The sequence below is a fragment of the Colias eurytheme genome, chromosome 29 (assembly GCF_061535395.1).
Source record: "Colias eurytheme isolate Ceu_HAF_F1 chromosome 29, ilColEury1 Martin Lab GWU primary, whole genome shotgun sequence".
Classification (NCBI taxonomy): domain Eukaryota; kingdom Metazoa; phylum Arthropoda; class Insecta; order Lepidoptera; family Pieridae; genus Colias; species Colias eurytheme.
In genome coordinates this window covers 7,450,498-7,465,341 of record NC_143008.1, presented here as the reverse complement: position 1 = coordinate 7,465,341, position 14,844 = coordinate 7,450,498, and the positions used below count along the sequence as shown (strand labels likewise).

Here is a 14,844-nt window from a genome sequence, read left to right as displayed (position 1 = left end):
TTTGGGCTAAACCAGCAATATTGTCCTGCGTTTAGTTCGAGGTATACCAAGACAAGTCGGTCACATTGTCTATTATGACAATTTTTATACTTCTGTGCCGTTGGTCTCTATTTGGCAACTCAAGGAATACTTTCAATACCAAATTCAACATTACCTGATAAAAAACAATTTATGAATAAATTTACTCCAAGAGGTGCACATGAAGAAAGAGTGACAACATTTCAAGGTGTGGATATGAGTATAGTGGCATGGAAAGACAACAAAGTTGTCACATTATTGTCTTCCTATGTTGGTGCTTTGCCATTGAATAACGTGTCTAGGTATGACTAGAAAAAAAAAGAAAAGATACAGATTCCATGCCCTAAGATCATAAGTGAATACAATGCCCACATGGGCGGAGTAGATCTTATGGATAGTTTTCTAGGAAGGTACAGAATAAAGCTCAAGTCAAGAAAATGGTATATTCGTATTTTTTTTCACCTTTTAGACCTGGCAGTAATAAATGCATGGATAATATATTAAAAAAAATTAATTGCTAAAAATGTACCTCAGAAAGATATCCTCAATTTAGGTGCTTTTAGAAATGATCTGGCCTTCGTCTTCTGTAACATGGGAGCAGCTAAAGAAAGTAAAAGAGGTCGTCCAAGTTCTAGTCTTCTAGAAAATGAGATCCAAGCCAAAAAAAAAAGAAGTGCTGTAGCAGTTGCCCCACCAAAAGAAGTTCGTCGAGATGGGCAAGATCATTGGCCTTTGGTAGGGGATCCTTGCGATGTAAATATCCCAATTATAAGGGATATTCAACTATTCATTGTACTAAGTGTAATGTAAACCTTTGCCTCAACAAAAACAATAATTGTTTTAACAAATATCATAATGATTATTATCTCAAATAAACTTACTCATTATGTTCCTAGTAATTTAGTTCTGTTTACATAAAGATGTAAATTTCCACCAACCCAATTTTTTGTTTTTAAATAAAGTTATTTTATAAATTTACTTTTTTTATATTTTTCCCTTAATAAAGACCTAATCTTACATCCAAATAAATTTAATTTGCTTAAAAAGTAAAAATCATACATTTAAGGAAGAACTTCATCAAACAATTGGGACTTTCTTTGCTCAAAGACCACATTAGGAAAAGAAAAGACACTCCACATATACCACGAGATATAAGAAGACGCGTGTATGAAATGTTGAATGAAGAAGAGTTCCAGGACCACCACAAAAGACAATTTTTTTTAATTTTTTAAAACTTTGTACAGCAGTTTGAGCAAAAAATACATCCACTGTCGGCAAGGCATCTTAAGGCAACCACTGAAAATTAGTGGCATATTGCACTGAGTGGCAGGCCTATTGTGGCATACATATATTTAAGTTAGATTTAAATTTCTTGTTTCATTTTTTTTTTGTATCTTTGTATCCATAATAAACGTATTTGGTTTCATTCATTTCATTTCAAAGCAACCAAGAAGGTCTCAGCGATGATAGGAAGACTGAACGGATGTTTCAAATGTAACGCCGCCATATGTAAGGAACATGCAAATTTAATGTGTCAAAATTGTACTATTTTATACACACTATGCGGATAACGGCACTCCGCATTTACATCCGCGCCTGTTTGAACACTGGCGTTTAGAACCGCGCGATTTGCATCCGCACGGATTCCGCCATGTCTGAACTAGCTCTTAGATAGGTAACAAATGATCTCGCTCAAATAGTCATGAAGAGCCAATTGTGATTTTATTATATTTGTTGATTTTTTATTTCGATTTAATAACATTTTGTTGATTTCACTGTTGAATTCACTTTGTACACAATCCAATATTAATTTAGGCGGAGTTAATTGGCAACTGGGATAAAATGTTTGGACTAATTTAAAAAACTTTCTGGACAAAGATATTTTGAAGTTAATAATAATAATAATAAATACACTTTATTCAGCACCAAGTAAATACACGTAAAAAAAAGAAACAGACAATATGTTATAAAGCTAAAAAGGCGGCCTTATCGCTACTAAGCGATTTCTACCAGGCAACCTATGGGTAGGATTTTTAATTATAAGAAAGAGGTGAAAACAATAGGAGTTGGGTGCCCAGCGCACATACAACACAATTGTATTCAACATGGCACTGATAATCTGCATATTGATATATAATCTGTAGTAATGAAGCTGTTTAATTTTTTTTCCCTATATACCGTACGCACAGAGGCGTTGAAGAATATCAGCGAATATATAGACATCAATTATCGAAAAATTTTGTTTCATAGCAAGTCTCTTTCCAGCGATAGAAAGAATATTGAAGATGTATGAGCTGTTGAAGCAGTTTTATCTACTCCTGGTGTACCAATTACTTTGAAGAACTTTTTTGAAAATGTATTCAGCGAAGTTTATTTATTGCTCACTCATTAATGTCAATATTTCAGACGAAAATTGAAGAAAAAAAAATTCTGTTTTCGATATGAAAAGAATCCTCGAATCCACACATGAAATTTTAGTTGCACGCGCGAACGCAAACTTCATGACACTTAAATTGCGAGAGTTGATGGCTAAGTGCACTGCAGAAAATCGTGTTTTCAAGCATGACCTTAAAAATATGTATAAGATTTGCATAGAATATCTATCAAGTAAAAAGTGGATGACTCCTTTAGACAATTTCAAAGTCTTTAATTGGTTGATGCTGAAAAAGGGCCAAATGACCAACTTCAGATTGCTTTATCAATTAATTATCTAAATGGAAAAGGATTACACATCGATGATGTGAAGTTATTCGATGAAATTGCATGTCTGAAAAGTTTTTGACAAAACAGGAAGAAACATTTTTTGACATAATAAACTCATGAAGAGTTATGGGCAAACATTTTCAAGACAATAGTTATTTCATGATTGCCAGTCAATATATATTTGCAATAACAGCTCAGAATGCAAATGTAGAACGAGTTTTTTTCTATCATGGGAGCTCAATGGTCTAAAGAAAGAAACCGACTAAATGTGTCTTCAGTTCGTGCTCTACTTTTAGTTCAATATAACTTGCAGAGTAACTCGTGAGGCATTTTATAAATCAATAATCAAAGAAAAAGAAACAGGCCAGCTAGTGACGCCAAAACTTGCGCAGCTTTAGTGAAAAAATTTAAACACCAGTCATTCAAAACTCCGTGATCACTCGAGCGCTAACATACTTTCTAAGATTTTTTACTTCCATGAAAACTTCTACCAAATCACAAGTGATTCGCTAAATATTTATAGAAACGATGGAAGGGTAAGTAATTATTGATTATATATAATATTTCTAGTAATTTTCACTAAAAATCGGTCCTATCAATATCAACCAATATTGGGATAATTAAGTATTGATTTTACCTGCAATTGTTAACAAAAGATGATTATTTTTAGTAGTTTAATAAGAGAGATCTTTATAATGTAACCTGTGTTTTATTGACAATCTTGAGCTATCACTAGATTTGCTCAATCCGGCCGGAATTCTGAGAAGAGTAGAAAAATCCTGAAATCTCAGGACAAATCCTGTACGGTACAAGGCTCAATCAAACATTGTATACTTTTTGGGCCGTGCTCGGACAGGGCACGGCGTTGAAAAGTGTATGGATGATGTTTTGTTTCCCGGCTTCGACACGGCCCGGCCTCGGCACGGTGTAGCGTGACGAATCATGCTTTATTCTGAAAAGTAGGCCACGTGGAAGTTATCTGCAATGCAAACAAAACAGTATTATTACTAACTATAATATATCAAGACAGCAAAAAGTAATGCTTACGTAGAAGTTCAATGTACTTACGGTTTCCATTTTGTTTCACATTCGTTGAAAACTGTAAATGTTGAATGTAAGACTTTAGTAAATAAATACTTGACAAATTCGTAAGTAAACTTCTTCTTCTTCTCTTAAATAATGGCTCCACCCAATAAAAATTAAAAAGGGACTTCGCATTTCGCAAGCGTAAGTAAACTAAATCGGGATGATAATCAAAATGACATTGCTCTGAGAAAATGACAGTTCGCCTTAAAAACCGGGCGCAATGTTGCCAGACCTTACCTATCAAATCATTTGCCAATGCACATGCCAATACTGGTTGTTGAAATTTCAGGCTGTTTTCCAAATACAGAGCATAATGCGACTCAGTGCCGCACAATGCTGAATTATGCTGATGCATCATGAAACGCACCAGCAGGTTGCGCTAAGTTAAGTGTTGAAAAAAAAAAAATTCTTATAGTTAGCAATAACCTCATTAATGTGTAAATAAAGTGTAATAGGTACATAATAATTGTTTGAAAAATATTTTTTTTATTTTTTTTTTATTTTTTATTTATTGGTCTACAAAACTGGTTACAAATGTTTGTGATTTATTCTATTAATTATGTACTATCATGCAGTTGATTTATAACCTTCTGGATGTAGACACAGCATGCAAATTTACAAATTTCAATTGGATACCTTATCTATGGATAGGCGCCGACAAGTTTCAACAAGTTTCAACAAACTTGTCGGCGCAGGAAAATATATGAACATGCGCTTATAAGCGCTGATGCTTATAAGCGCATGTTCATATATTTTCCTGCTCGGGTTACCAGCGCTTATAAGCGCCGATAAGCGCTTATAAGCGCTTATAAGTTTCAAGCTTTCTTTCTGAATACGCCCTAACGATAAATCGATTGCACGCATCAATTCACGCGCATTACTTTTGCTAGTGCTCGATTGTGCAAAGCGTTGCTGTAGTTGGAACATTCAACGTTAAGCATTATGCCGCATAATGCGCTCTAGTGCTGTAATTGGAAAACGGGGAGTGTCATTTGTATACATAGTATCACAGATCTAGTACATAGTATATTATTATTAGTCTGTGGTGTCATTTATGAAGTGGTAACACCATAACTAATACTTAATCTGTGGGTAACACTAATTATATCTCAGAGCCTCAGAGCAATAAACCAATTATATTATGAAAAAATAAAAATGTGTCCGCCGGACCGCCGGTATATTTTCAGATACAATTTTGAATGTTTTTAATTAATGTCTAATCACTAATGTACTAGTTTTGATATCTCCTGCATTAAAATTTAATACCCACGTTGAGTCAAGCACCCTGTTCCACCGTTGTGTTCTTTGGTGAAGTCAAGTGTTAATTTGTGAGATTTATAGACTCCAGTTTTTGTTGTGTTAAAATGAGTTCCAACAAAGAAAACACGAGGACGTGTTGCAAGTGTGGCTCTTCAAGTGCCAAAGATCCCAACATTACATTACATCGCTTTCCTAACCCTGGCCCTAGAAATAGCTTACGGTAAGTACTGCAATGAATATTTCAGGATGGGCATTTCGTCCCGATCCGGTCCAAATTAGAAATTGGTTTGCAGTTGTATAAAACCTTTAAGAGAAGATAAATCGACAGTTTATTAACCTCCATGTCTAGTTTTGTTTGTTTATATTTTGTATTGATGCTCACAATACAGGCCACGAGTCTAGTGTGGGCATCTTGGTTGAAATAATATGTATACTCTATTTACAGTGTTAACAGCCTTATTGTCATAAGTATCAACGAGATAGTATGCTTGATTTTTGAATAAATATTGTTGACTTTTTAAGCTATTGCATAGCTTCTATCGCGGGCTTTGAGCGCGGCAATCGAATGTAAAAATTCCGTAACGAAAACCTAACACCCCTCGGCCCTCAGGCCTCACTCAAAAAGGCACAGCGATGCGATGCTATGCAATAGCTTTATTTACCGCGGCAGTCCTCGAGTGCCACTCATATTTTTTTTTTACTTTACTTTGTAATCAAGAGGCAACTAGTGTTATTCTCTCAATACTAACAAAACTTATAAATTAAACCTTGCTTAGTTATCTATTCTCAACTAATTTTGACTGACCCGTTGGCTTGGTTGGTTGTGTGGTGGGCCCTGCCTTCCAAGCCAGAGGTTGTGGGTTCGATTCCCACCCGGGGCAAATATTTGTGTGATGAACATAGATATTTGCTCTGTGTCTGGGTTAATTATCTATATAAGTATTTATATAAAATTATATATATGTATGTTTATCAGCCATCTGGTTTCCATAACACAAGCGAAAGCTTATGGGACCAGATTGTGCCGTGTGTGAAAATTGTCCTGAAATATTTATTTATTTAATGCAATGTTATTAATTTTACAGTTGTGAATTATGGTCCAAGTATTGTTTTCCCGATGAAGCGTGGGCTTCTCCAGAGTTCCAAAGGGAACTGCATTCCAAACAAGATGTTGTGCAGTAAACACTTCAGCCCAACATGTTTTTATAACAAAAAGTTATTCAAATCTGCAGCACCCGATGTAGAAACTGGTAAGTTGTTTTACTTAGTAACTTAATATATACTGATATTATAAAGCAGAAGAGTTTGTTTATTTGAACGCGCTAATCTCAGGAACTACTGGTCCTATTTGAAAAACTTTTTCGGTGTTAGATAGCCCATTTATCGAGGAAGGCTATAGGCATCACACTAAGACCAACAGTAGCGGAGCAATACGGGTGAAACCGCGGGGCACAGCTAGTTATTGATATTTGTAATTAATAATATCTTCTAGCTATTTGTGTATTTTAAAATAAAACAGAACATGAAGACAAAGAGTTGTTTGTGATTCCTAATTACCATTATATCCTGGGTTTGATTCCCTGGTTGGCAGAAGTGTTGGCTTCTAACAAAACAGCCAATATTATACATATATATATTAATACATATATATAAATCTCGTGTCACAATGTTTGTCCTCAATGGACTCCTAAACCACTTAACCGATTATAATAAAATTCGCACACCATGTGCAGTTCGATCCAACTTGAGAGATAGGATAGTTTAAACATGTAGGTACCACGGGCGAAGCCGGGGCGGACCACTAGTATATTTATAAAATTGAAAGGAAGATTATAACAAATGTCTTTACCATATGTTTAAAAACCCATATTGTGCACACTTCAAGTAATTAGAACATGAGCAGATATTTAGAAAATATTAAAGATTTTAACTGATTTTAAACACGATTTATTCATTATATTATTAACCCGACGTTTCACACACATTGCGGCGAGCATGGTAATGGCGATACAGTCTCAGACAGTAAATGACAGACAGTAATATTTGGGTAAAATCAAACACAAATTCAAACATTTATTGATTCAATTAGACTTCTTCTAGAAGCACTTTTGAATCGTCATAACTTATTTTTAACATTTACCACGGATTCTGAAAGCAGTATCTATGGAGAAGAACCAACAAGGAACTCCAAAGTTGCTCTTTTAAATTATTTCAGTATTACAAGTTAATTTTAACAAAATTTGTAACTGCATATATTATTATAATATGCCAATTAAGAAGAAAATACAGTTAGTTAAATTATATTTTTTTTTTCTTAATTTCAGGCTTGGACAGTTTCGATAGAAATGTGGATGCGTATGCGATGTGTCACTGATATAAATGACATGTTTCTTCCTATTGCTGGCACATCTAAAAACAGGAGAACCAACTCCTGTTTTGGCATCTCACTTGGATATCCCAAATCCTCATGCACTAAGGTATAGCAGTGGTAATTCAGTGGTGAGACTTCGGACTTTGAATTGTGTAATTGTACCGCATCTGTGTCATACTATTTCAATACTGCTTTTAATCCATTATTCCGCAACGCCGTACAAAAATCATAGAGACAAGGGGAAAAAATTGTAAATCTACCTGTACTTTCGAATTCTCATCTGCACTCAGGTGGATTATTCAACCAAGCCAACCAGTCAGTCAATATTTATAAAGCATTTGAATGCCATAAAACTTTACATACATTGCTCTCTTTCAAAACATAATAAGAAAAATCCATACTAATATTATAATTAATGCGAAAGTAACTCTGTCTGTCTGTCTGTTACTCAATCACGCCTAAACTACTGAACCAATTTGCATAAAATTTGGTATGGAGATGTTTTGATACCTGAGAAAGGACTACCTTTTATTGCGAAATATGTACCACGGGCGAAACCGGGGCGGACCTCTAGTAATATTATAAATGCGAAAGTGTGTTTATTCGTTTTAATGTGACATGGCCATGGGTAACTTTTAACAGCGGTGAAACAACTCATACTAATGCGAATTTAACATCAGGGGAATCCGCGGGTAAAGAAAAATATACAGAATATTGTTTTAAATAAAAATGATGATGATGATATTGTTCATGATATTGTTTCCATAATTCCAGGGCCCTGGTGAAAGCGCCCAACGACCGGGCGAGTTCATACGTTCGCTAGCTATGCAGATACTGAGCCATTCTGCGCACGCGCGGCCTGTGGATAGAGAGCATAGCGTACGGGATGTGGGTGGGATTAAGTGGGTGGTTTACTTCAATCAGTCGTAAAAATTTCCAATTTTAGGAATAAGAAAAATGATTTTAACAATAGTTAGGGAAATTTCGATTGACAGAAAAATTATGATAAGTCAGGAAAAATTGCAGTAGGCGTGATTGAGTAACAGACAGACAGACAGAGTTACTTTCGCATTTATAATATTAGTATGGATTTAATTAAGTACATATTTAAATTAAAAAAAATAATCAGATAGATAATGTAAAAGCAGTTTTAATCCTACTAATATTATAAATGCGAAAGTTTGTGAGGATGTGTGTGTGTGTGTGTTTGTTACTCTTTCACGCAAATACTATGCGTGCCAAATAAGAATAGGACTGTCAAGACGCCATATTGTTCAGTAATACGTGCTAACTTCATTACCAAAGCGTATGGTGTGCAAAAAAATCAATAAAGAAATTATATTCAGTTTAAATATTTAATGTACGCTTTGTTGGTATTTCTAATACATTTCTAGCCAAATTTATTATGAATGAGTAGGATTTGAAAATAAAAGCACGTATATAAAAAAACATATATATTATTTCAGTTTTTATCAATCGGATAATATTTCCTCTACACCACTTAACACAGCGTCATCGTCGTCGTATTCTGAATCTTCATTGCTGTCGCAGTCACTGCTATCTCCGCATTAACTATGAAAATGTCAACTTTTTATGAATACTGTTTCCATACCTGTATAATTAATTTATCCATAATCCATCAGTGAAATTCAATAAATAGTATTTTTTAATGAATATAACGATTATACAATAATTAAATATAATCATGAACATTAAAAAATAATTATATGAAAATTCTTTTTCGCACATTTTTTGCTGGCAGTACTAATTTGACAGTTTTCGTGTGAAGTTGGCAGCAAGCGCGGTCCTATTCTTAGTTGGCACGCATAGTACTACTGAATCGATTACAATGAAACTTAGCACACATATAGAAGGTAACTTAGATTAACATATAGGGTAGGTTTTATTCCGGAAATCCCACGGGAACGGGAACTATGCGGGTTTTCCTTTGAAAACGCGGGCGAAGCTGCGGGCGGAAATCTAGTACTTCTATATTTTTATGCTTCTAGTTCTCAATTTTAATGAATATTTTCAGGAGACGTGCGGAGTGGTGCTACTGCAACAGCCAACTTAGTAGAAAAAATGGACATTTGATAGTGTAAACTCGTATACCCGAGATCTCACAAGAGGTTTTTTTACAAGATTTTACACAAAAATGGCCAATTTTAGCCATAATTTACAGTTTTCTTACAGGAAATGAAGATCATTAGCATCTAAGGTTCCTCTTTGTTGGGGAAAATTATCATTTTTTATAAAAATAAAAATAAATCATGAAAAGTTTGTATTATTTATTATAGACCTTTTAATGAGCTATAATTATTACATTTAATATTACAAAATTCTTCATAGATTTTTAGATATTTGAACAATTCAAAATATACATAGACTGGCCTAGAGTTGATGTGTGTAGAGTTGATCTCTTCCGAGAGATGAACATTATTTTTAAAAATTAAGTTTTCTTGCAATGGAGGAGTCAACCACCTTCTAAAGAAGGCCTAATTTCCATAATGGTAGAATTAGTTTTGCGTTATATATGACATAACATATAACTGTTAAAAGCCTCTCAACAAGATAAACACAGTAGAAACACTTTACACAGAGTGTCCCACCATCGGTATACTAAGCGGGAAGGGACTTGTAGTTTTGCATACACTGGAATTTTTCTCTATTCTCTCTCTCTTTACCCTCTATATGTGTGCTAAATTTCATTGTAATCGGTTTAGTAGAATTTGCCTGAAAGAGTAACAAACACCCACACACACACATCCTCATAAACTTTCGCATTTATAAAATTATAGTAGGATTGAATATATTATGTTCGGTTATTTACTTAATTTAAAACAATTATAAACGATTTTTTTTTAAAGCTTAAAGCGCGTCACACACGGTGAAGATACTAATGACCCACAATTTCGCGTCATTTGTAACAGGATGGCGGTTCTACAGGAGTCTTAGTACGCAATGACAAAAAGAAAAATGATGGTCAGAACGCTGATACCGGATGCGTTAAGATACTGTAATATAAAATATAACAGTATCTTAAGATAAAATATTATAGTATCTTCACCGTGTGTGACGCGCTTAAGAGTTTGTTTGTTTAAACGCGCTAATCTCAGGAACTACTGGTACGATTTGAAAAAAATTTTCGATGTTAATATCCCCTTTTTCGAGGAAGCTATATAATATGATCACGATTCACGCTGACCAAAAGAGCGGGTGAAACTGCGGGGCGTAGAAAATAATATTAAGTAAACTAGCTGTGCTCCGCGGTTTCACCCGCATTGCTCCGCTCCTGTTGTTCTTAGCGTGATGATATACAGGGTGTAATCGTTAAGTGTGCACAGGCGATTATTCCGTAACTATTACAGATATCAAAAAAATTTAAACTGATATCGAAAGTACTTAACCTAATGAGTAAAATGGCCATAATAAATTTTTAAAAATAAAACGAGAAAAATCTAAAAAATTAACTTGAAACCCTCCCATACATTTAGTATGAGATACGAATATCACATGTACATTTAATATGAAACATTTTAGCTTTTTCTTACTTTTTTTGGTTTTCTGCTTTAATTACTTCGCAAATTTGATAGTCCGTTTTCTTATGGGCATGCTTGTATGGAAAGGTATACATTTTTGAGTAAAGCAATGAAATTTGGTTCGAATGTTGTACTCCTCCACCTAAGCCCAAATCGCCCGGTAGCCAGTGTCTACTCCCCTGCAGAAGGGAGGGAGGGGGGGTTATAGAACAGAGCGCCCGGCGCTCGGAAAAAAATTCTGGCGGATTCATTTGGCCCTTTGAGTCGAGTTTGGTGTCGTTATCAGGTAACTAGATGATCACCGATTCATTCCCCATACCAGTTTTTTAGGGTTCCGTAGCAAAATATGTCACAATCTTTAAAATAATAAACTTTTGGCAGTGGCAAAATCCAAACAAACCAGTATATTTTTATATTTTTGTATCAAACTTGGTTTATAAAAAAATACTGTCTGAAAGACCATTTTATGCAAATTATAAAAACATTAACATGTAACATATATCTTACCATTTTCAATGTGAAATAAATTATAGAAAGTACAGGAACGTTCGTCAGCGCAGCGTAGGGGACGGCTAATAGACCCGAAAAATAAGCAATAACATAAAACAAAAACCAGTCAAGTGCGAGTCTGACTCGCCCATCGAGTGTTTCGTACTTATTTGTCCTATACCATGTTATCTTGTCTGGTAGGACCTGGTTAACTGATACACACACACTTTCGTCTTTATAATATTAGTGTGATTTTTAATCATCTTTAAATTATAAATGAAGTCAGGTAACATTGTTAAAAATAAAGATATATAACTAATAATAGAACGTTTTTGTATTAATAATAATGACAACCACCTCCACAATTACATAATTCGGTACATTTGAGCTGGCGTATAAAACACTTCAATCTGGAATTGCAAAATTTCACGCACCGACATCTTATCAATTCAAAGCTTCTCTTTTCTTTATATTTCAGATGAGCACGGAATATTTTGATTTTTTTAGGTCCCTAAATATACAGGGTGTCCCACTGTTGGTATACTAAGCTCAAAGGAGGTTATAGTTTTGCATACGCTGAGTACGTAAAAAATAATTAAAAAATTCCAGACGCATTTTTTTTTCAAATAGATGAATTCTTAAAACTCTATGTGTACACCCATAATAAGCGAGCCGCCCAACTTTGCCACCAGCACGTGAGCTATCGTTTAAGATTATGTTTTCATAGATAAAATGCTCATATTAGAGAAGCGGTATATGCCGGCTACGCGAAGCTAGAGAAGAAAACATGGATTTTCAGGAAAAATTTAGCAAAAAATTTTGGACGTAATTTTTTTTTTAAGTATTTTTTACGTGATCAGTGTATGCAAAACTACAAGTTCCTTCGCGCTTAGTATACCAATAGTGGGACACCCTGTATACAGCCTGTAAAACTGCCCTTAAGGTGTGTTGTTTAAGGGCAGCTTCTGTGGGGGGCAAATTTTCGATTTGCCTGTCCGTTTTTGTTAAAAATTTGTTTGCGACACTCATTTACTGTCACACCGGGGTACAATGTGAAAAACAAACATGTACTTATAATAATTATAAAAAAATATAAGTTCTGGATAAGAGTATCCTTAAAATATCGTGACCGTCCTTACCTATCATGCATTGTAACCACAAACTTTTCAATTTCACTGTCTGCATATTTGCCACTGTAAAGTGCTTCAAATCCTCGTGTGACATTCGGATATGCCTTCCATACCTCAAATGCAGGTGTACCTTTTAGACCTTCTAGCTTTGGAACACACGATATAGTAGTAGCAGCCAAGATAATGTTAAGAACAGTCGACAGATATGGCTAGTACAGAATATTATGTATTCCAAGCTAGAAGGTCTAAAAAAACTATAGGTACACCTGCATTTGAGGTATGGAAGGCATATCCGAATGTCACACGAGGATTTGAAGCACTTTACAGTGGCAAATATGCAGACAGTGAAATTGAAAAGTTTGTGGTTACAATGCATGATAGGTAAGGACGGTCACGATATTTTAAGGATACTCTTATCCAGAACATATATTTTTTTATAATTATTATAAGTACATGTTTGTTTTTCACATTGTACCCCGGTGTGACAGTAAATGAGGGTCGCAAACAAATTTTTAACAAAAACGGACAGGCAAATCGAAAATTTGCCTCTCACAGAAGCTGCCCTTAAACAACACACCTTAAGGGCAGTTTTACAGGCTGTATATATTTAGGGACCTAAAAAAATCAAAATATTCCTTGCCCATCTGAAATAAAAAGAAAAGAGAAGCTTTGAATTGATAAGATGTTGGTGCGTGAAATCTTGCAATTCCAGATTGAAGTGTTTTATACGCCAGCTCAAATGTACCGAATTATGTAATTGTGGAGGTGGTTGTCATTATTATTAATACAAAAACGTTCTATTATTATATATCTTTATTTTTAACAATTTTACCTGACTTCATTTATAATTTAAAGATGATTAAAAATCACACTAATATTATAAAGACGAAAGTGTGTGTGTATCAGTTTACCAGGTCCTACCAGACAAGATAACATGGTATAGGACAAATAAGTACGAAACACTCGATAGGCGAGTCAGACTCGCACTTGACTGGTTTTTGTTTTATGTTATTGCTTATTTTTCGGGTCTATTAGCCGTCCCCTACGCTGCGCTGACGAACGTTCCTGTACTTTCTATAATTTATTTCACATTGAAAATGATAAGATATAATATGTTACATGTTAATGTTTTTATAATCTGCATGAGATGGCCTTTCAGACAGTATTTTTTTATAAACCAAGTTTGATACAAAAATATAAAAATATACTGGTTTGTTTGGATTTTGCCACTGCCAAAAGTTTATTATTTTAAAGATTGTGACATATTTTGCTACGGAACCCTAAAAAACTGGTATGGGGAATGAATCGGGCATCATCTAGTTACCTGATAACGACACCAAACTCGCCTCAAAGGGCCAAATGAATCCGCCAGAATTTTTTTTCCGAGCGCCGGGCGCTCTGTTCTATAACCCCCCCTCCCTCCCTTCTACCGGGGAGTAGACACTGGCTACCAGGCGATTTGGGCTTAGGTGGACGAGTACATCATTCGTACCAAATGGCATTGCTTTACTCAAAAATGTATACCTTTTCCCATAAGAAAACGGACTATGAAGGGAAATTCATTTAGAAACTGTAAATAGAGCTCCTCATTTTATTGCACAATGAGGACATCACTTCGAAAATCTGCTATGAATACAAAATGTATGGGAAATAAAATGTATGGGAGCGTTTAATGTAACATTTTTGGATATTTCTCGTTTTATTTTTAAAAATTTATTATGGCCATTTTACTCATTAGGTTAAGTACTTTCGATATCAGTTTAAAGTTTTTTGATATCTGCAATAGTTACGGAATAATCGCTTGTGCACACTTAACGATTACACCCTGTATATAGCCTTCCTCGATAAATGGGCTATCTAACACCGAAAGAATTTTTCAAATCGGACCAGTAGTGCCTGAGATCAGCGCGTTCAAATAAACAAACTCTTCAGCATAATATTAGTATAGATGTAGGTAGGTAAGGGAAAATAACAACACATTTTATCTAACATTGTCTTTATTACATCAATAAATTATAAAGTTCATACACAATATTATATTACCATAAGTTAAATTTTAAAAAGCGTCTGCCGCCACGTGGCTGCAGAATAGGTACCAGCTTAAAGCTTATCTTAAGTCAATTTCTACTAAAAATCCGTTTAAAAAATGTAATAAACCGATTTTTAATAGATTCAAATAAAATACTAATACTGACGATACACAAAATGCGAAGAATACCTTGACGAAAGCTACCATTCCATACCATAT

At 34.6% G+C, this 14,844-nt stretch overlaps 3 long non-coding RNA genes across 3 annotated transcripts; 2 read left to right on the top strand and 1 right to left on the bottom strand.

Moving 5' to 3' along the window:
* Nucleotides 1-3,410: 3,410 nt before the first annotated feature.
* Nucleotides 3,411-3,932, bottom strand: LOC149896380 (uncharacterized). The gene is made up of 2 exons (XR_016458339.1): nucleotides 3,790-3,932; nucleotides 3,411-3,700 (listed from the first exon to the last, which is right to left on the bottom strand). It is a non-coding gene; the product is annotated as an uncharacterized LOC149896380 (long non-coding RNA).
* Nucleotides 3,933-5,013: 1,081 nt separating this feature from the next.
* LOC149896379 (uncharacterized) lies at nucleotides 5,014-7,423 on the top strand. Its single transcript, XR_016458392.1, has 3 exons — nucleotides 5,014-5,287; nucleotides 6,153-6,317; nucleotides 7,392-7,423. It is a non-coding gene; the product is annotated as an uncharacterized LOC149896379 (long non-coding RNA).
* A 2-nt stretch (nucleotides 7,424-7,425) lies between these two features.
* Nucleotides 7,426-9,696, top strand: LOC149896378 (uncharacterized). The gene is made up of 3 exons (XR_016458391.1): nucleotides 7,426-7,544; nucleotides 8,213-8,340; nucleotides 9,474-9,696. It is a non-coding gene; the product is annotated as an uncharacterized LOC149896378 (long non-coding RNA).
* The last annotated feature ends 5,148 nt before the right edge of the window (nucleotides 9,697-14,844 follow it).